Genomic DNA, 26491 nt, shown 5'->3' with positions numbered 1-26491 from the left:
AGAAATTAAAAAAAACATAAAACAACAACAAAAAATTACAGACAACTATAGGAAAAAATTAGACCTGCCAAACAAAACATGTACTTGATAGTAAAAGTTCACTTGGTACCTGCCGTGGCCAATCAACAAATGAACTTTCTTCATGTGCTTGTGTGTAAATGTGGACTTAGATGCATGTGTGTGTGTGCATGTGCATGCGTATACAGGTGCATGTGTAGCTCAGCAAACACACTAACCATTCCACAGGGCTGTCTCTGACATTCTCGCTCTTGTTGGTTTCCTGGCCTCTTTAGACAGTTGCACTACAGTTTCACCCACAGCTGTCACCACTGCCTGTTGGGGTTAGTCTGACACACTCTCCTCCTGCAACATAAGAACCGGGCTTAGTGAGAGAAGACCAACACCGAGAAAGGGGTCTCCACTGTGGAAGTGTGGCAGACAAGCCAAGGGTACACACGGTCACGGTGCCTCACCCTCTCAGCCACGCACCTCAGGGTGACAGTGGTCCCATCAGATCACAGCAAAGCTGAACCACTCCTGTTACCTAACAGTGCAGTCTTGACGGACAGCACCTCCTCAAGTGCTTGTGGTGGTCCTGACGTAATCCCCTCCCCCAGCACTTCAGTAACAAACAGCTCACGTGGTCACAATGGTGCATAATATTTGATGCCCGTGGCGAATGGCCATTTCAACTAGTTTACTCTTTACCACACTACACTCATTGTGTTAGTGAGCACCAGTGTCCTCTTCCCAGTTACAAAACGAGCTTCCTGTAAGGTGGTGGCCCTGGCATGCTGGCAGTGCCGTTGGTTTTGCTCTGAACCGTCCCCTGCCAAGCTCGGGTTGTGAACACCCAGGCCCGTCTTGTAGCGCTGTCGTGAGGGCTGCAGCACCTTTAGGAGGCGGGACCTGGCTGACAGAAGTAGGTCACTAGGCAGTAGGGCTTTTGAAGGTGAGACGCCCGCCCGCCCGCTGCCCCTGGCTCCAGCATGCTGGCTCTGCTTCCTGTCTGTGTCTGAGAACAGCTGACGCCTCATGCTCTGGCCACCATGGACAGAGCCTCTCCTGTCACCTGCCTTCCCGCTGTGGCAGGCTGTGGGCCAGCCTCCGGTGGGGCTTTGTGGGAAAGTGTTCCTTGGCTGAGAGCTGAGTGAGACAGCGGAGGATCATGGCAATGGGTGCCAGCCGAAACCCTTCCTCCCTTGAGTGGTTCTGCAGTTTGCTCTGACTTTTAGAGGCTGTGTGGGGTCACCTGGGCTCGAGAAGTTCACTCTGTGGTGTTCTCTTGGTGACATCACCTGACCATGAATATTCAGAGCTTGTCCAAGTCACCATAATGCCAGAGAAACTCTGTGACTCAGCTGCTCTGCTCCGTGGCATGCCTGCGATCCCGACTGTAGGAAGTACTGTCATAAACAGAAAGGAATGACTGTGTCCTTGCTTTTTACACCAAAAATATTCATTCAACAAACCTGAGCTGGGTGGGGCAGAGGGAGAGCTGTAAGGGGAAAGATTGGGGTTTCCTGTTCAGGGAGCGTCTTAGCCAGTGCTTGGGGTCCCCACAAAAGCCCTTCTTTCCTCTGCAGTCTCCGGGACATGCCGCTTTCATCTGCTATTGACTTCCATTCTAAGCGAAGGCGCGCTACATTTCACTAGCCTGAATACACCGCTCTTCTCTGTTGCCCCATTCTGGCTTTAATGTATGCACAGAGCGTTTAACACAGAAGCAGAGTCACAGAAGTGTTACAGTGACTCAACCTGGGAACCTCCAGCAGCTACAAAAGACAAAGCAGGCCCACGCAGCCACAGAAGGGGGGGGGGAGGGCACACATGTGGGCACGGTGCTAACTGCTAGAGATCCCGGGAATGGGATGCTGAGGAAGCTTACAGGGGTCAGGGCCGCACCCTGTGACCTGGGGTGCTTAAGCTTATGTAGGACTGAGGGCAGCTGGAGACCCCTTCTGCCAGTCCCTGGGTTGATACTGCCTGTCTTGGCCAGGGTGCTGCCCAGGAGAGTCATGCCATGCTGCTCTCTCATCCCGGCTTACCGCCTTCTCTCACGCTAGTTAGCAGGAAGAATCTGCAGGAGGTATGCCTGAGCCTAGATCTTGCTGGCATGCGGTCTCTTGGGCCACAGCCACCACAGGTGCCAGAGTACATAACCCTGAAATGGACTGTGAGATGCCACTGGGGTGCACACCTCATCCCATCTCTATGTGCAGCTGGGTAGAGGCTGTGGTCATAGGGCAGTGCAGCTATGAGCCAAAGCCTTCAGACCGACTTCACCTCAAACACAAACCTCACAGACTCGTTAAGATTTTCAGGACAACGAGGTAATCATGCTCATGGAGACAGACTCAGGGCCCTTCTTTCTGAACACAGGTCCTCATGTGGTGGCACTGGTTACACACCCATGAAGAAACCCTGCATGGAGCTCATCCCCAGACAAGTCATATACAACTCTTGCCCTCTCTTAGATAGCAAGCATGTGTGGGTACTGGAGATAGCCTGACTACCAGGTGCTGGCCTCTTCTGGCTAGTAGGGGAAACAGGCACTCAGCTCTGAGGAAAGGTGGTCCTAGAGCTGGGCGATGAGGTGGCCAAGTGAAGAAACAGGAGGATCGTGTCAGGCAAACACCAAGTGGGACGGGCCTTCTTCTGAGGCAGGAACAAAAAGCTCCATTTCCTGGGCACTGGGCATCCTCCAGGGAAGCCCAGCCAGCTTTCTTATAATCCCCACCTCCTATTCATTACTGTGGCAGGAGATGCAGCCGCTCAATGACCCACCTGGGACATGTTGTCGAGTCTACGGTGAAGGTTTAACAGTTCCTGATTCTCCCTCCATTAGTAAATGGACTCTGGGGAGACCGCTCAGTCAGTAAAGTGCTCTCCTCACAAGCACAAGGACCTGAGCTCAGCTCCTCACTGGGCCACCAGTCTAGCCTTGTCAGTGGCTTCTGGGTTCGCTAAGAGGCACTGTCTCACAAAAGTAAGGTGGAGAGTCACACAGTGGCACGTGACACGCGCACACACGCACACACACACGCACACATTCGCACTTCACACACACACACACACAATGAAAATGAATGAGCCGTTTTTAAACAGGACACTTGGACTCCACCAGAAGGGTTCAGCTGGGAGTACTGCTGGCCATCAGGTGCTCAGGTTAGAGCTGGGACCTGCCTCAGGGCCCCATCTCTTCTTTATAGAATGCAGCTGAGGACCCCCAGTACACTGGGAGGGCAGAGCACACCAAATGACCTAAAAGGCATTAGTGATGCATAATTGTGGCACACAATCACTATGCATCATGTGCCATTGCTGGCCGGTGACTGTGCAACGGCTCACGCCCACGAATGCTCAACCTTTGAAGAGTCTGATTCATTTCTTTTTTTCAGACTCCTATGGCCCCTTCTCTCCAGTTCCATTCTCACATTGTCCACCTGCTGCAGCCGCCTCTTCAGTGCACCGGGGTGAAGAACACACCCACAGTCAGAGAGGACCGAGTTCTGACCCCCACTCAAACTCACTGAACCCCAGCTTCATCGCTTGTACATTGAGAAGGGCAGCAGCCATCTCCTAAGATCATGAGGACGAGGCTGACAGGCAGGTGTCTGGCATGTGGCCTTCATTACTGTGTGCACCTCATCATTTGATATGCACAGAAGAACCTGAACTTCCAGATGCCAGGAGCCCCTCTGGACCTACCTGTGTTTCACTGTGGCCTGTGATTAGGTCAGAACCTGGAATCAAGGGGCTATCTGAGAGAAGTGGACGGCATGTGCCATGGGAGCCAGCACTCACGGCGAGGAAGCTGCGCGCACACCATCTGTGCAGAGGGGAGGAGCCCCACATGCACACACACTCCACCCCTGCGCTTCTCCATCCTCTGCCTCCTCACCTGGGAACTGTGGTTGCTGCCGGTTCTGGGGTGAGGCAGAGGGGGCAGGGAGATTGGAGAAGAGGTAAGAGGGAGCAGAAGCTGTCCTCCACTCAGACATCTAAACCTGGCTTTCATAGGGATGTGGCGGTGGGTTCTTCCACAATGCACATCTCTATACTAAGTCCTCAGTGTAGCCATGTCCCTTTGGGGGTTCATTGCTTCCTCCTTCCACTGCCTTCAGACACATCTGCTCCTGCAGCTTCCAGAATTTTTTTTTCTGGTCCTTAGGATAGATTTAGAATAGTCTCACCCCACCTTCTTGCCCAAGAGACCTGCGCTGAGCCCATGGGAAACCCACCTGGGCTTTCCACTATAGTCTGGCTTTCTGGGGTCCTTGAAGGCCAGGTGGCAAAAACCATGGTCCCCAGAGTGGTACTGGAGGGAGGACATGGAGTCTGTCAAGAGACAGGATCTAGAGGAAGACCTTTGGGCCACTGTGGGGTGCTTGGAAGGGCAGTGCAACCTGCGCTTTCTTCTCATTTTGTTCTCTGGCCACCAGGGGACTGGTTCGTCTCCACCACAGGCTCTCGCCAAGAAGTACCACCTCATTTTACCTCGTCCTAGACCGAAAGGCAGCTGACATGGAACAGAACCTCCCGGACTGTGAGCTCAAGTGAGCCTTTTCTCTTTATACATTCACCATCTCAACTTGGTCCTTATGATTGGTACAGGAAACTGCCTCAAGAAATCCTAGATGTCTGGCAGGCTTAGCCCTCTATGGATTTGATGTCAGAACACGGAGACGCCAAGGTATGCTGGCCTTCGGACCTTCTGGCAGGAGGCAGGTCCTGCCCAATGCTGCATCCTGGTATGTCAGCCATCGTGGTGGGGAGGTCTGATGGAGTTCATGATGATAGGAGAGTGAGGAGCGTCCCCTCACATTGTGGAGGGCCAGGAAGTGAGGCCTTGGAACCAGAAGTTGATATAAACGGCAAAGATCCAGCCCTAGTGACCCTACCTCTGTCAGCTGGACCCTGCCTCCCACAGCTTTACGACCTCCCCAAACAGTGCCACCCACTGGGGACCTGCATCAGAGGGTCGTCGAGTCCTCTACACTGATCACTGAAGTGCCTATCATAAAGCGAGAGACAAGCTGTTGTTGGGGATCATGGGATTGAAGCCCAGCTCCTCACTTTTATGCACCACACCTCTACACCTTAATGAGAGCTAGGCGTCTAAGAGCCCAGCTGTCAGAGATTGAAAATCATTTTACAAATGTCAGGGGAACCACTACCGTGTACAATATCACTGTGTCATGACGCTTCATTACATTCATCCCTTATTCCTGAATTGATAAAAAAAAAAAAAAGACAATAACGCATCTTTGAGGGTGGGTAGGGTAGACACTGCCACCGCCTCAGTGACATCCATATGGTGCTACTCAGAAGCTCCTAGATGCTGATGGAATCAGTAACCTCCCCAGGCCTTCACTGCCCTGAATTGCAGGTGAGTGCCAGGCATGGAATCCACTGGATCCTTGGTCACCTCTGGCCCTGCCTCTCATCAGCTGTCTGAGCTAGAGAACTCATTTCACCATTCTCTGTAAAAAAGTGTGTGCAGGTTGTTTGGCCGCCGGTCTAGCTGAGGAACGTGTGAGTGTGCAGGCAGGGCGGTGTGAGTGTGCAGGCAGGGCGGGTGCAGGGCTCTGCAGGGGCTTTGCGTGAGGAGGGTCCAGCCTAGGAACATGACCTAGCTGGCTTCAGCAGATATTTAAGCCCCCACACCTGGCCTGCAGCTGTCTGCAGGAGTGATGGAGCCACCTGCACTGTAAAGGCTTGGGAAATGGCGCTCCTCCCCCTCTGTCCCCCTTGGGTCACTGGCCAGCTCATGTTGGGAAGTGTTGACCCACTGTCTGCTCTCTGCCTGGTAAAAGCGGCAGCTGTAGCCATGTTTAAATTTACTTCACAACTTCATGTGAGTAGACAATTGGTCCCCAGCAGGTAGCACTCTTTGGGGAGGCTGTAAAGCTGTGGGAGGTAGGGTCCAGCTGTCAGAGGTAGGTCACTAGGGCTGGATCTTTGCCGTTTATATCAACTGCTGGTTCCGGTCCCAAGGCCTCACTTCCTGGCCCTCCACAATGTGAGGGGACGCTCCTCACTTTCCTATCATCATGAACTCCATCAGACCCCCCCTCACACACACACACACCATGATGGTTGGCATAGCTCAGAAACCACAGGCTTCTTGGAAGTGTTTGCGTCCGCTGGTCCATCACAGCAGTGAGAAATGTAAATGTCGTCCTGATGATAGTGAAACGCGTCATGTGGAATCCCTCTCTGATTCAGGCTACCCAAGACCTCAGCCTGAGCAACTTTCCACTATCTTCTCCTGGAAGATCCCTGACCTGGAGGGTAAATGGGTGTGTGTCTCCTCTCACCACTGCCACACTGATCCTGGTAGGGACACAAACTAGTGCGGATCCATGGCTTCTCAACCCGATCCCATGCAGCCTTCTGACTCTCCAACCACTAGTTTGATTTCTGCTTGGGAGTTGACATATAAAAATAATAGCAGACACCAAGGAGACTTTTCTGTGCACTAGGCTCCATCACTGCCCATCTTCTTTCCGTCTCAGCATCTAGGGAGGAGGTGGTATCAGCAGCACCGTTCTGCACATGGCAAATGGAAACCACAGCAAAGCTAAGTCATGTGATCACACAGCTAGAAATGGGTAGAATCAAGGTTTGAACTAAAGTTGCCCAATGAAAAGCTTCCCTTTCCAATGAATGCTGTCTATTGCCTGGTAACACATTAAGCATGCAGTCGGATGATAGGCTGCATTCTAATTTCAGAAACACAACTCCCACACCATCCTAAAATATGTATATAAACACTAACTCTTCCACTCTGGGAACTCACTGGGAGGCACCACTGCAAAAACGATGCACTCATTTTTAAGCCTGGAAAACATGCTTTTCCTAAAACCAAAGTATTTCTATCAAGTTTTTTATCAAGCCCAAAATTCTCACCATTTGTCTCCACAATCCATTAGGGCATCCTGTCCCCAGAAGTCCCCAGTGAAAGGGGAAGCATATCACTCAATGCAACAGTATAAAGATATCATTTTCAATTGTCCAAAACATTCTCTCAGAAATGCCTTTTAGTCACAGACCTTACCTCTACATCCTCTATGGGTAGGTTCATGGATCAATCTCAACCAACCACACTACACTGAGGCCTTAGTCACCAATTTCCTCACCAAATGATGTGGGACCCAGTACAGGCCAGAGTTCATCTCTGGAACATTCTGATATAAGCTGCATTGGCCTATGGCAGGGCAGGATAAGGTCAGGCAGTGCATTTGAACTGAAGAAGGGAGGAGGAAGGTGGAGTTGGGAGAGACGCCAGCCCAGCACCCAAGGAGCAACAAGATGCCAGCAGACCGGTAACGCCACAGCTCTGTGGCAATATATAGATGAATAAAAATGGGTGGAGTTAAGTTATAAGAGCCAGCTAGCAAGAAGCCTGACCCATAGGCCATACAGTTTGTAAGTAATATAAGCTTCTGTGTGTTTACTTAGGACTGAGTGGCTACAGGACATGGGTAGGAGAGATTCATCCCAACTGCAAGCCGGCATGACAGGAGAAACTTCCACTACATCTTGCCCCTTGGGCCATAAGGAAGGAAGAATGTGATCCCACAGGGTCCAGGACCAGAGAGAAGGGAAAGGAATAAGTAGATAGCTGAGGGTAGTGGTACATGCCTCCAAAAGCCCAATACTTGGGAGCCAGAGGCAGGAGGATCATGAGTTTAAGACCAATCTGGGCTATATAGTAAAAACTTCTCTCAAAATTAAAAAAGAAAGAAAAAAATCAAAAAGAAGAGAAGGAAGCTGGGCGGTGGTGGTGGTGCACACAGGTAATCTCAGCACTCAGGAGGCAGAGGCAGGCAGATCTCTGAGTTTGATGCCAGCCTGGTCTACAGAGCAAGTCCCAGGAAAGACCAAAACTACACAGAGAACCCCTGTGTCAAAATAACCAGAGGTAGGGAGAGAGAAAGGGGGGGGGGAGGGGAGGGGAGGAAAAAAGTGTCTCAGTTACTTTTTTTTTTTTTTTTTTTTTTTTTTTTTTTTTTTTGGTTTTTCGAGACAGGGTTTCTCTGTGTAGCTTTGCGCCTTTCCTGGAGCTCACTTGGTAGCCCAGGCTGGCCTCGAACTCACAGAGATCCGCCTGGCTCTGCCTCCCGAGTGCTGGGATTAAAGGCGTGCGCCACCACCGCCCGGCCTCAGTTACTTTTTATTGCTGGGTAAAACACCATGACCAAGGCAACTTATAAAGGGAAGCATTTAACTTGAGGCATATGGTTTCAGAAGGTTAGAATCCATGCTGGAGAGAAAGCATGGCAGTAGGGACAGCCGAGAGCTCACATCTTGATCTGTAAGTTGAAGACAGAAAGAGAATGCACTGGGATTGACCTCATGCCCAGTGAAACATTGCTCATCAAATCTAATTAAAACAAATACCAAACACAGTTTTTAAATGGTTTTGTTATATCTCGTGAGTGTGTGTGTGTGTGTGTGTGTGTGTGTGTGTGTGTGTGTGTGTGACAACTTGCATGAATCAGTTCTCTCCTTCCACCATGTGGGTCCCAGAGATCAAACTTAGGTCATCAGGTTTGGCAGCAACAGCCTTTACCCACAGATCCGTCTAAGCACCCCCAGTACAGGTGTGCTTTAAAACAAATGTCTGAGTTCAAATCCCTGTTCCCTTAGTGATCTGCAGAGGGACTGAAGCTCACCATTTCCTCTCTCTGAGCTTCAGCTGCAACAAGAAAAACGGGCTTTCTGGGGCAGTGGTGGCGCACGCCTTTAATCCCAGCACTCAGGAGGCAGAGGAAGGCGGATCTCTGTGAGTTCAAGGCCAGCCTGGTCTATGGAGTGAGTTCGAGGACATCCAGGCCTATAAAGAGAAATCCTGTCTTGAAGGAGAAAGAAAGGAAGAAAGGAAGAGAGGGGGAGGGAGGGAGGGAGGGAGGGAGGAAGGAAGGAAGGAAGGAAGGAAGGAAGGAAGGAAGGAAGGAAGGAAGGAAGGAAGGAAGGAAGGAAGGAAGGAGAAAAATGGGCACCACATGACACTCCCTCGGCCTGTAAATGCCATCATAGACACCCTACTTCATGGCCTCTTCTAACGTCAATTACATCCCCAAAGACCCCACTTCCAGCTACCACCACATGTGAATTTAAGGATGAAGACTTTCAGTATATGAGCTGGGTGTGTGTGTGTGTGTAAGGGCGGGGGGGGGGGAGTAGCAGTAACCATTTCATGTGATTGTTGGGAGGAATCATGGACCAGAAACAACCCAAAAAGCCCACGTACTCTCAGCTTCAACGTATTCTGGCCACAGGAACCACTACAATAGCTTTCCCACTGTGTGCAGTTTTGTTTTCTACAGTCCAGTTCCCCACAGCCAACCACGATCCCAAAATATCAAATGGGAAATTGTAGTCAGAAGTTTTCCTGTATCCCACCTGGTCCCACAGCCGCTCAAACCCATGTAAATACACAGAGGCTTATATTATTTACAAACTGTATAGCCTAATGGCTCAGGCTTCTTGCTAGCTAGCTCTTATAACTTAACCCATTTCTACTAATTTATAAGTTGCCATGTGGCTGTGGTATTACTGGTCTGCTGGCATCTTGTTGTTCCTTAGGCAGAGGCTGGCATCTCCTCCCCTCTGCCTTTCTTCTTCTTGTCTCTCTCTTCAGTTTCCTACCTAGCTATAACCTGACTTGCCACAGGCCAAATGGCTTTATTTATCAACCAATCAGAGCAACACATACTCACAGCATACAGGAAGACATCCCACAGCAGGAAATTCAGAAATAGACAATCATGTTTTAAACTACAAGATCTTCTGAGTCGTGTGACAAAACCTCCTGGCCTCCCACCTGGAAATGGAGTCATTTCTTGTCTGGCATATCCAAGCTGTATGTGCTGCTCTCCCGTTGTGGCAGCAGTGGCTCCATATTGACAAGTTGGTTGATCCTAGAAGACAGCAGAGCCCACATCTAGCCCAACCTTAAAGCAGCCTGCACTCTTTCACACGGGCAGCAGGAAGTGTCTGGTCTGCTAATGTGTGACTGAAGATGTCGTTTCGTTATGCTAACAGCTGTTTGAGTTACAGAAACTTCAGGAGATCTGGACAGTATCCACCCAAGACAGCTGACCCTCGTGACACCTGTGGTCTGTTATTGAAAATAACTTCTTGATTTCCTCTATACACTTTTTTTCCTGCTTTCTTATGCCTCCCCCCAGGGGCTCCTGGCTGGCCCCAGGACACAGATGCACTCTGAGCCCCAGCCCTCCCCCCACCTTCTCTGCAGCTGACGTTGGAGTGAAGCCATCTCCCTCACTTCAGCACCCTGTCTAGTGACTTAGCTGACCTGCTTTGTGGTGGTTGGGTAGACTGGAGTCCATAAACGATCCCGGTTACCACAACCATGGTGTTAGCTGGGGTTGGCTGTCAACTCAATAGCATCTAAAATAACCTGCATCTGATGGATGCAGGTTTCTGGGCATCCCTGGTTGGGGGGGGGGTGTATCTTGATTAGGTTGATTGATGTGTGAAGACCGTGGCAGCACCATTCCCTAGGCAGGAAGTGCTGGACTATAGAAAATGGAGAAAGCAAACAGAGTATAAGCACTAAGTGCATCCCTTCCTGACTATGGGTGTCATATGACCAGCTGCCTCAAGCTCCTGCTGCCTTGACCACCCACCACGATGGGCTGTACCTCTGACTATGAGCCAGGCTAAACCCTTTCCCCTTTAAGTTGCTTTTGTTGGGTCTTTTTATCACAGCACCAAGAAAAGTTTCCACTGAGAACCCTCTCTGGGGTTCTGCTGACTGCAATAGCCTAGGTCTATTGGACTCCCAACTTCACTACTCAGAAGCCAGTCACCCTTCAAACCTCTGTGTACACTAAGGTTTATAGATGCAGATGATCTGATGGATGCAGGCCCCTCTGTATGTTGCATGGTCTCTTACAGTTACTCGCAATTTGTGTGTCCATGGAGAACAAGTCTCTCTGTGGTTTTCCAGTCTTTGTGCCTACAATGGGTCTCTAAAACGTAAGTTATGGACACCTGTGAAGACTGTGGTAGCGTGCCACACCTGGAGCAATCTGGCTCCAGAGTCTGAGGTCTTAACCCTAAATTGTTCTGCCTTTGCAAAGGTATAGATGGGACTCTGAGACCCTAAATTGTGAGTGACAGCATCCTACAGCTGTGTGGAATGGCCTCTTCAGTGCTAAAGCCTACACTTTGTCCAGGGTCCTATACATACCATACAGTAGAAAGCACTCTGCATGTAGTCATTTCATCCTTCATATTATACTAGCTAGTTTTATGTTACCTTGAAAGCTCAAGTCATCAGAAAGGAGGGAACCTCAATTGAGAAAATGCCTCCATAAAGTTGGGCTATGGGTGAACGTGTAGGGCATTTCATTAATTAGTGATTGACGGAGGAGGGCCCAGCCCATTGTGGGTGGTGCTACCTCTAGGCTGGTGGCCTTGGGTTCTATAAGAAAACAGGCTGAGCTAGCCGTGTGGAGCAAGCCAGCATGTATACTCCTCCACGGTCGCTGCATCAGCTCCTGCCTCCAGGTTCCTGCCCTGTTTGAGTTCCTGTCCCGACTTCCTTCATTGGACTGTGATTCAGGATGTGTGATCCAAACATGCCTTTTCTTCCCCATGTTGCTTTGGTCATGGTGTTTCATCACACAATAGTGACCCTAACTAAGACACATACAACCATATGAAACCAACCCAACCATTAAGAGTTGCAGATTGAGTTCTAATTGCAAACCTGGGATTGAAAATACTTCAGAACAGGCTTGAATAGAAAGCTCAGTAGTTAAGAGCACTGGCTGCTCTTCCAGAGGTCTTGAGTTCAATTCCCAGCAACAATATGGCAGCTCACAACCATCTATAGTGGGACCTGATGCCCTCTTCTGGCACAAAGTCATACACGTAGATACATATACATATAAATATATAAATAAATAAATATATATAATAAATATATCTTAAGAAAAAACAGAAATAAAAAGAAAATACTTCAAAACATGAAGTGCAAAGGGAAACCCCACATTTTAAAGCTCTGTTTCCTGCACATAACTAATTTTAAATTATATAACATTATCTCCAGGGTTATGTGTACACAGTGTTTATGAAATAAATGAATTTCATGTTTGGACTTGAACCCATCCCCCAATATGTGCCATTCTGTATACGAAAATATTCTAAGTTTAAAAAAAACTATGAAATTTGAAACACTTCTGGCCCCACACATTTTGGGTGAGGATGCTCTCCTGTCCTCCTGTTTTATAGACGGAGCGAGCAAAGCCGTATTCACGGTCTTCTTCGTGCTCACTGTGAGCCCAGTTCTGCGATGGACCATGCCTCTCATCTTCTCGTTGCAGGGCTGTGCCCAGGCTCACCTCTTGCCTCTATATCCAGCCCGGAGGTTGCACCATGGTGAATGGTGTGCTCCTTGATTTCTGCCTGCCAGTATCCTAGCTGCTTCCTTGGCTTGAAGAGATGGCTGCCGTGAGTTGTGATGAGCCCCATCTGTCTACCTGAAGCCATAGCCTGTCAAATGACCATATCTGAGACACAGCTGAATAAGGGACAGAGAGAAACAGAAGTCCTTCCTAGAGTTGTGGTAATGGGGATCTTGAGTGCTGGGCAGCAGTGAGGTAGGGTTGAGAGGCCAGTTTTCCAGGGCCAATGGCAGCCAAGGTAACAGCAGTGTTTCAGTCGGGCCATGTCCTGGCTGGGCTCTTGGCTACCAGCATCCTTCAGTCTACATTGTGAACTGCCAACCCAGTACCCTTACAATACCCTCTTTCCTGTTAAGAAAGTCAAGAATTAGCCGTGTTGTTTACAACCTACATCCTTGGTGGAGACCATGGGTAGATATGGCAAGGAAGAGGCTGGGGGAGCAGGGGAAGGGGGAAAAGGCAGGAAGGTGAGGATGGGGGTTCTGGAGAGGCAGCAACTGTATTTATTCTTACCCTGTAGGAATCCAAGGGCCGAACAACACATCCCAAGCAGCTCCACCCTTGTCGTGTTATGAATCAGGAAGTTGTCGGTAGACGGATGAGCTGAGAGGAAGTACCCACTCACAGACTCATCAACCAGCTCCAGATGTGGCCAAAACAGTCATGGGCAAGAGGGACAGGCTTGAGCTGAAGCCACCATGGGAAAGCCCTGTTTCTGTTAAAACCCCACTCTGTGCTGACCTAGCCACAGAAACAGCCTAGAGGCCCTTACCTCGTGTGTTCTTGGGGGATTCTTTGTGCTAGACACTTGAGGAAATCAACTGTAATGCCTCAGCCCGAGACCCCATGCTGGCTACGTGCCAGCCAGCAGGGTTGGGGGCAGCAGGTAAGGGTGGTATGGCAGGAAATATGGCCAGCACAGCACAAAGGGTGGCCCAGGAAGGTCTCCACGACTGGCGTGTTGGGGCCACAGTACAGTGTAAAGGCCGGAAGAGGTGAGGAAACCCTTGTTCCTTCCTAGCTCTACCTTCATTTACCCTGTCTCATGGGACCTTTGAGGTCTCGGACTGCGGGTGGTTGATCAGGCTTCTTGCCCTGGTCTCCTCAGTTCCTTTTCTTTCCCTGCCCCACTTACGTGGGCCGACCTTTGACCCAGTTAGACACAGAACCTGCCCAGTCCTCTGTAGTTTCACAAGAAGAACGCTGAAGAGAGAAGGCTGAGCTGGTCCTTCCAGGGGGAAGATCATCACCGAGTTGCTATACGGGTTGTTGTTGATGATGTCATGGTATAAACCCCTCAGTGGGCCTGAATCAAGTCGTGTGGTTTCTGCTGGTTTGAGATATTTTCATGAATGGAGTCATAATGTGTACATCCTTTGTGTCTTGTTCCATTTCCTTTTCATTCAGCATTGTGTGAGATCATCCAAAGGGCTGTGAACAGTTACAGTAATTCATCTGAATCCCATGGATATGCTACAAAGTGCCCACAGCGGCCTTAGTGTGGGTGGTTTCAGACCCTGTATTGCCGTGATGAGATCATACGCTCTTGCACAGTCCTCTGCTCTACCTCACAGGAGCTGAATGGGCAGCATCAGTGTCCTCCTGGCAAGCACCTTTTCAGTGTTTCTTTCTTCCAATCAAAAAGAATTTTCAACCACTCTGTATTCTTATATTTTAGAAGTAACCCTCATAAATAGCATATGACTAAGATTTGTATTTACTGTTTCTTTTTCTCTTATACATTGACTTCCTTTGTTCTTACTTTGTGAGAGTCTTACCATGTAGCACTGCCTGGCCTAAAAGTCTCTATCTAAGACCAATCTGGCTTCAGATTTACAGCAATCCTCCTGCCTCTGCCTCCCAGGAACTGGCATTACAGACACACACCTGGCTATGCTGACTTTCTTCTTCCAATTGAAAGCCCTATGTAAAAAGGAAAAATGGGCTCACGATGCCCAGGCTGGCCTTGAACTCCTAGGCTCGAGTTATCTCCTGCCTCACTCTCCTGGGCAGCTCGGAAATAGGCACACACTGTTGTTTGGTTTTGCTCTTTTGTGGGACCCTCCACCCAGCTTCCAAATAAATCACACAGAAAGGCTTATTCTTAATTATGAATGCCCAGTCTTAGCTTGGCTTATTTCTTGCCAGCTTTTCTCTTAAATTTTCACATTTACGTTTTGCCTCTGGGCTTTTCTCATTCTCTTACTTCTGTAAATCTTACTCTTACTCTGTGGCTTGCAGTGTAGCTGGGTGGCTGGCCCCTGGAGTCCTCTTCCTTCTCTGGCTCCTAGCTCTCTCCTCCCAGATTTCTCCTTCTATAACTCTTTCTGCCTGCCAGCCACACCTATCCTTTCTCCTGCCTTGCTATTGGCCATTTAGTTCTTTATTAGACCATCAGGTGTTTTAGACAAGCACAGTAACACAGCTTCACAGAGTTAAACAAATGCAACATAAACAAAAGTAACACACCTTAAAATAATATTCTACAACAACACACCACCATTTCCAGCCCACCAGGGACCTTTTTGATGGGTACCAAACAGCCTTCTTATCAGCATTCACTTGATTGGTTCCTTCATCATTCTCCAAAGCAACAGAAAGACTGTAGACAATTTTAACACCATGTGTCCCTCTTTTGCCTTTGATAATTGCTCTATATTTCAACCACAGCTGTGTTTTAGAGCTCTATAATATATTATTTGTATTGTTGTTTAATATTTATCACTTTCTTAGCCATTCTTTTTTTCATTTCTCTTTTAATTTGCCAGTACTGAGGCTGAGGCTTGACTGAATTGTAATTTACACAGCAAACAGGATGATAGGTTTTAACGTATAGCCATAAACTCAACCAATTTAGTTCAGTCTTATGACAGCAAGAACCTGCACCCAGAAGCTGTTACCCTGTGAACCCCCCAGTTCCCCTCACAATACTAACAACACACTTCCTGGTTTGTAGCTTTTTGTCCTCAAAATGGATTTGCATCAACACAGACCTTTGTGATTGGTCTTTTTCACTTAACGTAATGATCTCGGGGTTCATCTATGTTGTAGATTGCATCCCTGCTTCCTTCTTCTTTCAAAAGTGTAAACTTCATCTTCACAGAGAATGGAGCGGTGGGAGAGCAGGTTCCCATGGGCTCCCACTTCTGCCCTGGTCAGCATCCCACACCACTGTGGCAGGAATGCTACAGTCAGTGCGCTACATTAACAAAGCCCTAGCGAGTAAGTAGATAATCTACATTACTAAGCTGTAGCCTGGGTGTAGCACTTCTATAAGTGGATAGGTGTGCAGCGATGTCTATGCAGTGCTGTGGTATCAAACAGAATCATCAAGCTCTCTATTACTAACCTGTGCTCTGTTTACCATGCCTCCCCATAGGTCCCTGGATGTTACTCATCTTTTTCACTGTCTCTGTAGCTTTGACTTTTCCAGAATGTCACATAGTTGGAACCATGCATGGGGATCCTTGGTGTCTTTTCTGAGCTTGATTGCTGAGATGGCTGATCTTAGCTGTCGACTTGACACACTTGGGTAAAGGGGACTTCACCTGAGGAGTTGTCTCCATCAAAGTGGCCTGTGGGAATATCTGTGGGTCATTTCCTTGATTGCTAGTTGACACAGGAGGGCTCAGCCCACGGTGAGGGTACCAATCCTAGGCAGGTGGGCGTGGGCCATTTAAGAAAAGCAGCTGAACACAAACCTGTGAGCAAGCCAATAAGCAGTGTTCCGCCATGGTCTCCGCTTTGGGTTCCAGCCTTGGCTTTCCTCAAGGACGGACCATGAGCTGTGAGATGAAACAAACCCTTTCTTCCCTGACTTGTTTTGGGCTGTGGTGTTGATCACAGCAATAGAAACGTAAACTAGACAACTGGTCCTTTTCTAGTACCAACATTGAATGATCTGGATGCTCAGTGGTTTACATGTCCACCAACTTCCTGAAGGGCACCTTGGCAGCTTCCTACTTTCCACAACTATAAATAAAGCTGCTGTAAATATTTCTGTTCAGTTTTGGAGGCATACACAAGTTTTTAATTTGTGTGAATAAATACTAAGGAATGTGAGCGGTAGTTGTGTAGTAATACATTTCCTTCTGTAAGGAATTCCCAAATTGCATTTAAATGGAGCATTGTGATTTTGCATTCCCACCAGCAATGGACAGAGTTCCTGCTGGTCTACACGTTGGCCAGCATTTGGTAGTGTCAGGTTTGGGATTTTGGCCACTCTAACAGATGTGGTGTGGCATCTTCTTGTTTCATTCTGTGTTTTCCTATGCTCAGCTGCCATCTGTCTGTCTTCTCTGGTCAGCTATCTATTCAGGCCTTTTGAAATGTCTTAGTTTCATTTCCTAGCGTTGTGATAAAAGATTGTTATAAAAGCAACTAAGAGGAGAAAGGATTTATTTTTCTTTATAGTTCCAGTTCAGTGGCTCTCAACCTGTGGGTCTCGACCCTTTTAAGGATCAAATGACCCTTTCAAAGGGGTTTACTAAGACCACAGAAAAACACAGACATTTACATTATGATTCATGACAGTAGCAAAGTTATAGTTATAAAGTAGCAACGAATATAGTTGGGGGTCATGACAACATGAGGAACTATATTAAAGGGTCACAGCATTAGGAAGGTTGGGAATCACTGTCACAATTTATCACAGCAGGGAAGTCACAGCCTATAATAGGAGTAGAAAGCTTTGAATTAATTTATATGTGCTTGTGCTCTGCCTAGGGAAAGGTACCACACACAGCTGGTATATATATTCTCACCTCAATTAAGAGTAAGATAATCCCTCACAGATGTGCCCACGGGCCAACCTGATCTAAACAATCCCTCAGAGTGACTCTCCATAAGTCATTCAGACTGACAGTTAAGGCCGGGCGTTGGTGGCGCACGCCTTTAATCCCAGCACTCGGGAGGCAGAGGCAGGCGGATCTCTGTGAGTTTGAGGCCAGCCTGGACTACAGAGTGAGTTCCAGGAAAGGCATAAAGCTACACAGAGAAACCCTGTCTCAGAAAAAAAAAAAAAAAAAAAAAAACTGACAGTTAAAACTAACCATCACAACTTCACCCTTTATGAGCTTGATACACAAACACATCACTTTAAGTCATACCTGTTTTCTGTTTCACTGATTTCTACTCTGACTTGTATTGTATCTCCTACTTTGGATTGTCTTTCCAAGTGTTTTAGGGTGAGTGATTCGGTTGTTGATTCTGGGTCTTTCTTCTTTACAGAACGTGCATTTGATACCATAAATTTCCCTCTAGAGACAATTTAGATGCATGCCATAAATTCTGATAATCATTCATTTTAATTAGTTTTTCTACTGGGATTTTATATTTCACCCTGTATTGTTTAGAAGTATGTTATTTAATCTCCAAGAGATTTTGGGGGGCAGAGGGAGAGGCTTTATGGCTGTCTTTCTGTTACTGATTTTGGCGGTTTAATTCCATGTTATCTGAGAATGCAGGGTGTGTGGTTTCTATTATTTTTAATTTTTTGTTTTGTTTTGTTTTGTTTTTTGAGACAGGATTTCTCTGTGTAGTTTTGGTGCCTGTCCTGGATCTCGCTCTGTAGACCAGGCTGGCCTCGAACTCACAGAGATCCACCTGGCTCTGCCTCCTGAGTGCTGGGATTAAAGGTGTGTGCCACCGCTGGCCAGCTATTTTTAATTTTTAGAGTGAGCTTGATGCTCCAGAATGTGGTCTGTCTTGAGGAATGTCCCATGTGAGCTTGAGAAGTTTGTGTCTGCTGCTGCTGCTGGGTGAGGTAGACCATGGATATCACCTGTCACAGATGATTGCTGGCTCTGTTGAGTTCAAATGCGTTCTTACTGGTTTTCTGCCTGCTGTGTCTGTCCAGATCTGGCTAACAGGCATTTTTAGCTGCAGCTCTATGGGTTTTGCCTTATGTATTTTCAGAGTGTTGTTAGGTGCTGTAGTGGTCTGAATAAAAATGGCCCCCATAGGCTCATAGGAGGTAGCACTATTAGGAAGTGTGGGCTTGTGGGAGGAAGTATGTCACTGAGATAGGCTTTGAGGTTTCAAATGCTCAAGCCAGACCTAGTATCACTTTCACTTCCTGTTGCCTATGGATCCAAATGTAGAACTCTCAGCTCCCTCTCCAGCACCATGTCTACCTGCGTACCACCATGACAATAATGGACACTGTAAGCCAGCACCAATGAAATGTTTTCCTTTATAACAGTTGCCACGGTCATGATGTCTCTTCACAGCAATAGAAATGCTAACTAAGACAGATGCATTTACACTTAGGATTCTATCATTTTTTTGGAGTGTTGACCCTTCTCATTAGACAGCTCTCCTGATAATGTTTTCCCTAGAGTTAACCCAGCCTCATTCATTTTCTTATTACCATGGTGTGTCTTTTTGTATCTTGCTCATTTTTATCTATATGTGCTTTCTATATAAAGTGTTGGGTTTTTGTTTTGTTTTGTTTTTTTCCGGACCAGAACTACTTCCTGGTTCTTTTCATCTGCTGTTACAATCTTCTTTTAACTGGTTGATTTAGACCACAAACACATAGGGTTTTCTCCCATGTTTGCTCCTGTTTTCTGTTTCTTGTCTTGTTCTTTGTCCTTAGTTTAATCTTCCACCCTTCTTCTGACTGTGTGATTTATGTATGTGTGTGGTCATGCATGTGGAGACCAACTCACACCCTCTGGTGCAGTTCCTCCAGTGTCTTAGGAGCTGTCTGCCTTCCTTTCTGTTTGTTTTGTCTGTCTGTCTGTCTGTTTTGAGACAGTCTCCCACTGGCCTGGAACTCCCTGAATAAGCTAAGCTGGCTGGATAGTGAGGGATCCACCTTCTGTGCCCCCACTCCCCCATCCCCACCCCATCCCCACCCCACCCCACCCCACCCCATACCCACCCCACCCCATCCCACCCCCACCCCACCCCCACCCCATCCCCACCCCATCCCCACCCCACCCCCAACAAAGTGCACCATCATACTCAACTTTTGTCAAGTGGTTTCTGAGAGTGACTCAAATTCAGCTCCTTGTGCTACAGAGCCATCTCCTCAGCCCCTTTACTTTATTTTTATTGAATAACGTTATTTTCACACACTGTATTCTGATCACAGTGCCTCCTCCCTCATCTCCTCTCAGATCTTCCCCACCTTGCCATCCTTCAACTCTGCTCCTTCCTTCTCTACAAACAGGCAAATAAAAAGGATGAACAAACGAGGATAAAAAAGAATGAACACACTAACAAACAAAAAGAGAGAAGAAAAGAAACAGAAAGCATGAAAAATGAATACACAATCGTATACACACACACACACACACACACACACACACACACACCACAAAAAACTCAAAACTGAAAAGTGACCAGTAAGGTTAAAAAAAAAAAAAAGGACAATATGAAACCAAAAATCTCCAAAAATATCTTCCAGTTGGTTTTGTGTTGACCACCTACTGCTGGGCATGGGGCCTGCACTTACATGTGGTTTGTGTACCCAGGGAGACTCTGTTGGGAAACTGATGCTTCCTTTGTGAGCGGTTGTTAACTAGACATTGCTTCTGGCTTGGGGATGAGAACTCGTGTCCACTTTGCCGTCTCAGACCTGGTATCCCATCTGGTTTGGCCCTGTGCATCAACCTTCTCCTTGTCGTCTTAGCTGAACATCTTACAAGATGTTGTGGCTTCTCTCCTTTCTTTCACGCTTCTCTGAGTGATTGCCTGGAGTTTTCATGCACATTTATGACTAATCCAAGTCCATTTTCAAATAACAACACGCTGTCTCTGGATAGTGAGTCACCTAATAACAAAATGTTCCTGGGTCCTCTCTGCCCTTTGTCACTGACGTCCTTCCTTTCTTGTTCACACACGTGCATGTGCATATGTGTGGGGCTGAGGGTGCATGTGTGTACATCTGTATGACTGAGAGTGTGCATGCATGTACATCTGTGTGACTGAGGGTGCATGCATGTGCATATGTGTGGGGCTGAAGGTGCATGCATGTACATCTGTATGACTGAGAGTATGTATGCATGTACATCTGTGTGACTGAGGGTGCATGCATGTGCATCTGTATGACTGAGGGTGCATGCATGTACATCTGTTCAACTGAGGGTGCAGCTCCTATTATTGTCTGGATAGTTCCATAACAGATCAAATACAGATGGGAAAAATCACCATTTTAAAGTCTGCTTTCACTTATTCATTGTCCTGTGCTCTTTTCTTGCGCAGGTCTGAATTTCTGAGCTCCGCAGGCCCCTTCCCAGCATTTCTCACAACTCAAGTCTGATGATGGCAGCAAACGTCTTCGATCTTTGTTTCTTCACTTTTGGAGAGTGATTTCCTAGGGTACAGGGTTCTTCACCAGTGGGGATTTAGTCTTAACACTGAGTATTTCCCTCCGCTCTCTGTGAGCCTGCCTGGCTTCCGGAAGGTCGGATGTCACGCTCACCCTCACTCCCCTGTAAGTAAGCCCTGCCCCTGGCTGCAGCCTTCAGCTTTTCTTCCTGCCGGTGTGCGCCAAGCTGTTTTCCTCAGGGGTCACCACAGCTTTCAGTGCAGCCATTGGAGCCCCTGCTGGAAGGGAGGCCCCACAGGAGGAATGGTGGCTGGCTCCCACTTTTGACAGGCCTCGGGCTTTCATTTGTGTTTGCCTGAGACTGCACAGCTGTGTCTGGACCAGTCACACCTTGGGCACGAGGAAGCAGCGCTGCTTGTGTCCCTCTCTGGGTGTTTGAGCCCCGCTCGCTCGTCAGTTAGTTCTTTATCTCTTGTTAGTTCTGTGACGGCGCTCTAAGGTGTTTCTCTGTCATCTGCTATCGCTGCTCCGTCCTGACACAACATCCCCTGTGCGGAGGCTCCTGCAGGCTTCACAGAGAGTCAGCTGAGTGGAGGCTCTGAGTGAAGAAGGGCTGGCCTCCCATCACCGGGGACACAGTAGAGCTCAGACGGCACGCGAGGAAGCCAAGGCTGCTTGGTAACACCTCCTTCACACAACAGGAACCGACAATGTCTGTAGAAATGTGCAGTGCCCTTCTGCAGTAATTGTCTGAATGGACCAGAAAAATTAAATTCTGAACCCATTTTTAGAAATCACTGCGATGAAGGCATTACTCACTCGTGACAACGGCTTTTGTAGAACCATCAAGAGCCCTTGAGGCCAGGCAAGGGGAGGTACACCTGTGATCTCAGCACTTGGGAGGCTGAGACAGGAGGATTACAAGTTCAGTGCCAGCCTGGGCTACATAGAGAAGCCCTTTCTCAGAAAGCCAATAAACAGGCGCAGACTCACAGGAGGCTCCAGAGGTCTGTGTCTGGTCAGGGAGCTGGAACTGGGTTCAGATTCACCACCCAATGCCCACGCCCCACAGTGGAAAAGGAACCCTTCTGTGCACTGGGCATGCAGTTGTGCTAGAGCCATGGCATGGCATGGTCATAGGTGGACCATATGTGACCCCTTTCTCAGCCCGGACAGGCCAGTGCCCGATGCAAAAGGCTGTGGCTTGGCCTCCATCAGGGGCAGGCTGCTTGGCAGCCCCTCTGCTGGCTCCCAGGGGTGCAGAGGGTGCTGCAGGGTAGAGGGCTGTGCTGGTCTTTGTCCTGGAGAACTCTGTGTAGGGGGGGACACAGGGGGGAACACAGCATGAGCCTTCCTTCTCCCCACAGTTTCAGGAGACACACAGCATCACCTGCTGCTCCCTTTCAAGTGCTGAAACAGCATTCTTGTCACAGGAAGTAGGCCACATCTTCCGCCCTCCAGGGGAAACTGCGCACTCCCCATTGTGAGGTGTGAAACAGACACCTCCCCTGCCGCCTCCCACCTGACCCTAGCTCCCTGGAGTCTTTCCCCTGGAGCAGCTTTCTTCTTCCTGCTACCTTGTGACTGACCCCCTGGAGAACTCATTAGCAGCCCCTGAACGGGCCCTCATTGCAGGGGGGTATAATTCAGCGGGAGGGAGCCTGAGGCCGGTATGAGTGCCCAGGCTGGCCCTCTCACCCAGCTCGTGGGCACCAACATAAGACAGCTTTTCCTGGGGAGAAGAAAGCTCAGGCAGCCCGCCTTGCCAGGCAGTCTCTACTCCTGGTTGACTGTGGCTTTTGCTGGGGGTGCCACAGAGACTTGGGATGTCTCTGGATGAGGGTAAACCTTGGCCTGGGCATCAGGTCACACCAGGGACATGAGCTCTGGTCTCCATGCTATCTCAGTGGCCTCCTGGAGCTGTCTAAGGAATTCCTGGGCCAAAGCAAGGGCTGTGCTACCAAATGCTAGACTCGGGATAAAGGACGCCAAATTCTTTTTTACTGTTATTATTTAAGTTCTGTACAAGCATATATTGCATGGTGAGCATATGCAGCCCCCAGCATCGTTCACTCCTGACCTCTCTTTTCTCACCTCCCCCTTCTCATTAGTCCCTTTATACCCTGGACAGCTTCAACTCTACTTTCTGTGTTTCCATGTATCTATGTAAAATTTAGGAATGACAAGAGGAAAATATAACGTTTGTCTTTCTAAGACTGGCTAAATTCACTTAATATGATTATCTCTAGTTATACCCATTTCACTGAATACAATATAACCCTACTCTTTATGGCTGGAAAAAAGATTCTATTGTGTGTGTCTGCATTTTCTGTATCCAGTCCTCTGCCGTCAGACACCTAGGGTGGCTCCATGACTCGACTGTTGTGGATAGCACCACAGCAAACAAGGCTTGCAAGTGTCTCTGCGATGTGTGGACTTGGAATCCTTCGGATAAATCCTGGGAGTGATAGAGCTGGGTCATAAGGCAGCTCTGTTTAGAGAAACTTCCACACTGACTTCCACGATGACTGGACTAGCCCATACTCCCACAGCACTGGGCAGGGTTCCTTTCCACAGTGACTGGGCTAGCCCACACCCCCACAGCACCGGGCAGGGTTCCTTTCCACGGTGACTGGGCTAGCCCACACCCCCACAGCACCGGGCAGGGTTCCCTTTTGTTCACATCTTTGCCTTCTGGCTGGGATACAGTGGAATGTCAGTGTGGGGTGTTTTATTTTCATGGTTTTGTCATTGTTGTTTGCTCTATTGTTTTGTTTTTGAGACAGGGTTTTATTTAGACCAGGCTTGCTCAAACTTGCTATGTAGCTGAGGATGCCCTCCAACTTCTGATCCTCCTGCCTCTACTTCACAACTGCTGGGATGACATCTCCCATCCCACAGGCTGTTTCTTCATTAAATTAACTGTTTCCTTGTCTGTTCAAAAGCTTTTTAGTTTCATGACTGTCCCATTTGTCAAGTGTTGGCTTTATTTCCCAAGTGACTTCAGTCCTTTTCAGCCGGTCCCTCCACCTATGTCTAGTCTTTCCACTGACTGTTTCAGAGTTCCAGGACTTACCTCAAGGCCTTTGATGCACCTGATGATTTGGGGGGGGGGGTGTGCATGTGTGTGCTGTGACGGCCAGAAAGGGATGTCAGATCCTCTGGGGCTGGAGTTATAGGCAGTTGCAAGCTGTGGGTGCTGGGAACCAAATATCCGGTCTCTGGAAGAACAGGAACTGCTCTTGACTACTGAGCCACCCCCACCCCCCTGACCTTTGTGCAGGGTGCCTGCAGGGATCTAGTTTCATTCTTCTGCACATAGATACCCACTTTTCCCAGCTTTGATTGTTAGAGAGGCTGCTTTTTCTCCAACATGTATTTCTGGCATCTTTGTTGAAAATCGGGTGACTGTAGAGGCTTTAGTTATAACTGGGTCTTCTAGTCCGTCCCACTGATCCTTGAGTCTATTTCTGTGCCAGTACTATGCTGGCTTTGTTACTATGACTGTGCCATAGAACTGGAAATCTGCTCTGCTGCTGCCCCCCCCCCCCCCCCCCCCCCCCCCCGCACTGTTTTGTTGTGGTCTTGTTTGTTCAGGATTGCTGTGGCTGTCTTCAGTCTTTCGTGTTTCCATATGAATTTTAAGTTGTTCTTTTTTTCTTTTGTTTTGTTTCTTCTATTTCTGTTTGTTTTTCTATTCCATGGCATTGAAATTTTGGTGGGGATTACATTGATCTTGGAGATTTGCTCTTGGTAAAATGGCCATTTTTTAAATAATTTTACAATATTAAGGATGTCAAGTTCTTCAGGGAAGTGTGTGATGTAATGGAAAGTGAATTTAGAGGTAGATGAGTACAGTGTACAGACGTTCCAAAAAGGGTCCCAGCATCTTACCCTGTGATTTCTGGGCAATGCTCTGTGGGGGTGGGGAGAGGCAGCCTGTGCCCATAGCCAGTGACTGTGTCTCCTGCCCCATATGTCTGGAGATCTGCAACATCTCATCGCCCCTCCCCAAGGCCCCTGGGCTCTGGCAGTCAGATTCCCAGAGAGCTTCTCTTGTGTTTGAGATATGAGGTATCCCCCCAAAGATTCTCGTACTGAAGGCTTTGTCCCCAGCTAATGGCACTGTTCAGGGAATTCTGGAGTCTTCAGAAGGTAGGCCTCTGGGGTGACTTATTATCCCACCCTTACTCTGTCCCCATTCTCCATGAGGTAAGCAGACTTAGTCACTTGCTCCTGCGGCTGTGATGTTCTTACCACTAGTCACAGAGCCAAGGAATGTGGACTAAAGCCTCTGAGACTGTGAGCCGGAAGTAAACCAAAGGCTTTGTCACAGAGGAGAGTCTAAGATGCTGTCGACAGCTAGCACCCCAGTCTACTCCCAAGACCAAGTAACCAGTTCTGTACTGACAAGGCCACTCTCCATACTGCCTTTTCAGGGGAGACCAAGCCTAGGAAGTCCCTCCACCTTCTCAGGAGGCATCAACCTTGCCGTTGCCTGTTCCTGCTGCCCAGGGCCTCATCTACCCACTGGGAGACTCAGATTCACCCTTGACTCCATCCATGGTGGAGACAGAGTCAAGCCCTGGGAATGACATCCCATATGGAAAGGTCAACCAGGCCAGGGCCCTCCCTGCACTATCCACTCCTGTCTGTCTGTCTGTCTTGGGGATATTGTGACAAATGACTACAGACTTGGGGGCCCAGCGGCACTTACTCTCTCATGGCTCTTCCACACTGATTATTTCACCTTCTCTTTCAGATGGTGAAAAAGTCTGGCCAAGAGGAACTTTCACACAGTAGGTGACATGCTACAAAATAACCAGACTCTGTGTGTCCCTGAATGCCAAGGTCAGGACAGGTGATAACCAGTCGACAGACTGCCCCAAGCTGAAGTATTGAGATATGCTACAAGGCATAAAGCATGACCAGACATGAGTGAGGTCTTTGGCTGAGAGTCCTTCTCAGGCACAAGAGGGGTCTATTCTAGTGATGGTCACTAGGGTATTAAGAGTGAAGGAGTCTTGTGGTTGGAACTCACTCAGGCATCCTACAGAGAACATACACCAGCATTTAAGGGTGCCCAGGACCCCCGTGAATTAGAATCTGACTGTGCATCCTTCTATACATAGTCTGTATTTGTATCCACCCTAGACGGGTCTTCCTTCACCCGATTCTTATCTCTTCATTGCAAATGTGGAGGAGACAGTGGCTAGCCTGGGGTCCTTTAGGGACAACAAGAAGCAGCCGGGTCAGGTTCGACACGATCATTTTTCTGGATGCTTCTGATGCACGGATGGCTGAGTCTGTGAATAAGAAACTAAAGGGCACCGGAGACACCGGGCTGACAAGCCACGATGAAGAACAGAAAGTAACTGCAACTGTAGAGGGAGGGCGGGCGAGCGAGCGAGCCTGGGCTGCTCCTGGGGCGGCCATGCTCCTGTCCACGTTCCTGTTGCTGGGGGAAATGGGGAGGCTGCACCAGGTGGGCTTTAGGGAAGGGCATGCACAGTTTGCAGCAGAGACAAGGCCAAGAGTGGGAATCCTCAGGGAGTGAAAGGGGGCTAGAGAATCAGGACCCGGGCCCTCTGTAAACACAAGTGCTGTGACTGCAGAGTGAACCTTTGGAAGGATTTTCAAAGCAATAAAAAAAAGTCAATCTTTCAAAAAACAATAAGGCACAATTGCTGTTTACACAGTGGTAGAAATTAGGGTGAGTGAGATCCAGTGAGAGTTTCCTGAGCACACACAACTCTGTGCAAGG

At 48.4% G+C, this 26491-nt stretch overlaps 1 pseudogene; it reads right to left on the bottom strand.

Annotated features, from left to right (window-relative positions):
• Positions 1-704: 704 nt before the first annotated feature.
• The window catches only part of LOC121831571 (RNA transcription, translation and transport factor protein pseudogene), a 44612-nt pseudogene continuing 18825 nt past the window's right edge, over positions 705-26491 (bottom strand).

This window comes from Peromyscus maniculatus, chromosome 8 (genome assembly GCF_049852395.1).
Source record: "Peromyscus maniculatus bairdii isolate BWxNUB_F1_BW_parent chromosome 8, HU_Pman_BW_mat_3.1, whole genome shotgun sequence".
NCBI classification, from domain to species: Eukaryota; Metazoa; Chordata; class Mammalia; order Rodentia; family Cricetidae; genus Peromyscus; species Peromyscus maniculatus.
This window is presented reverse-complemented; position numbering and strand designations above follow the sequence as displayed.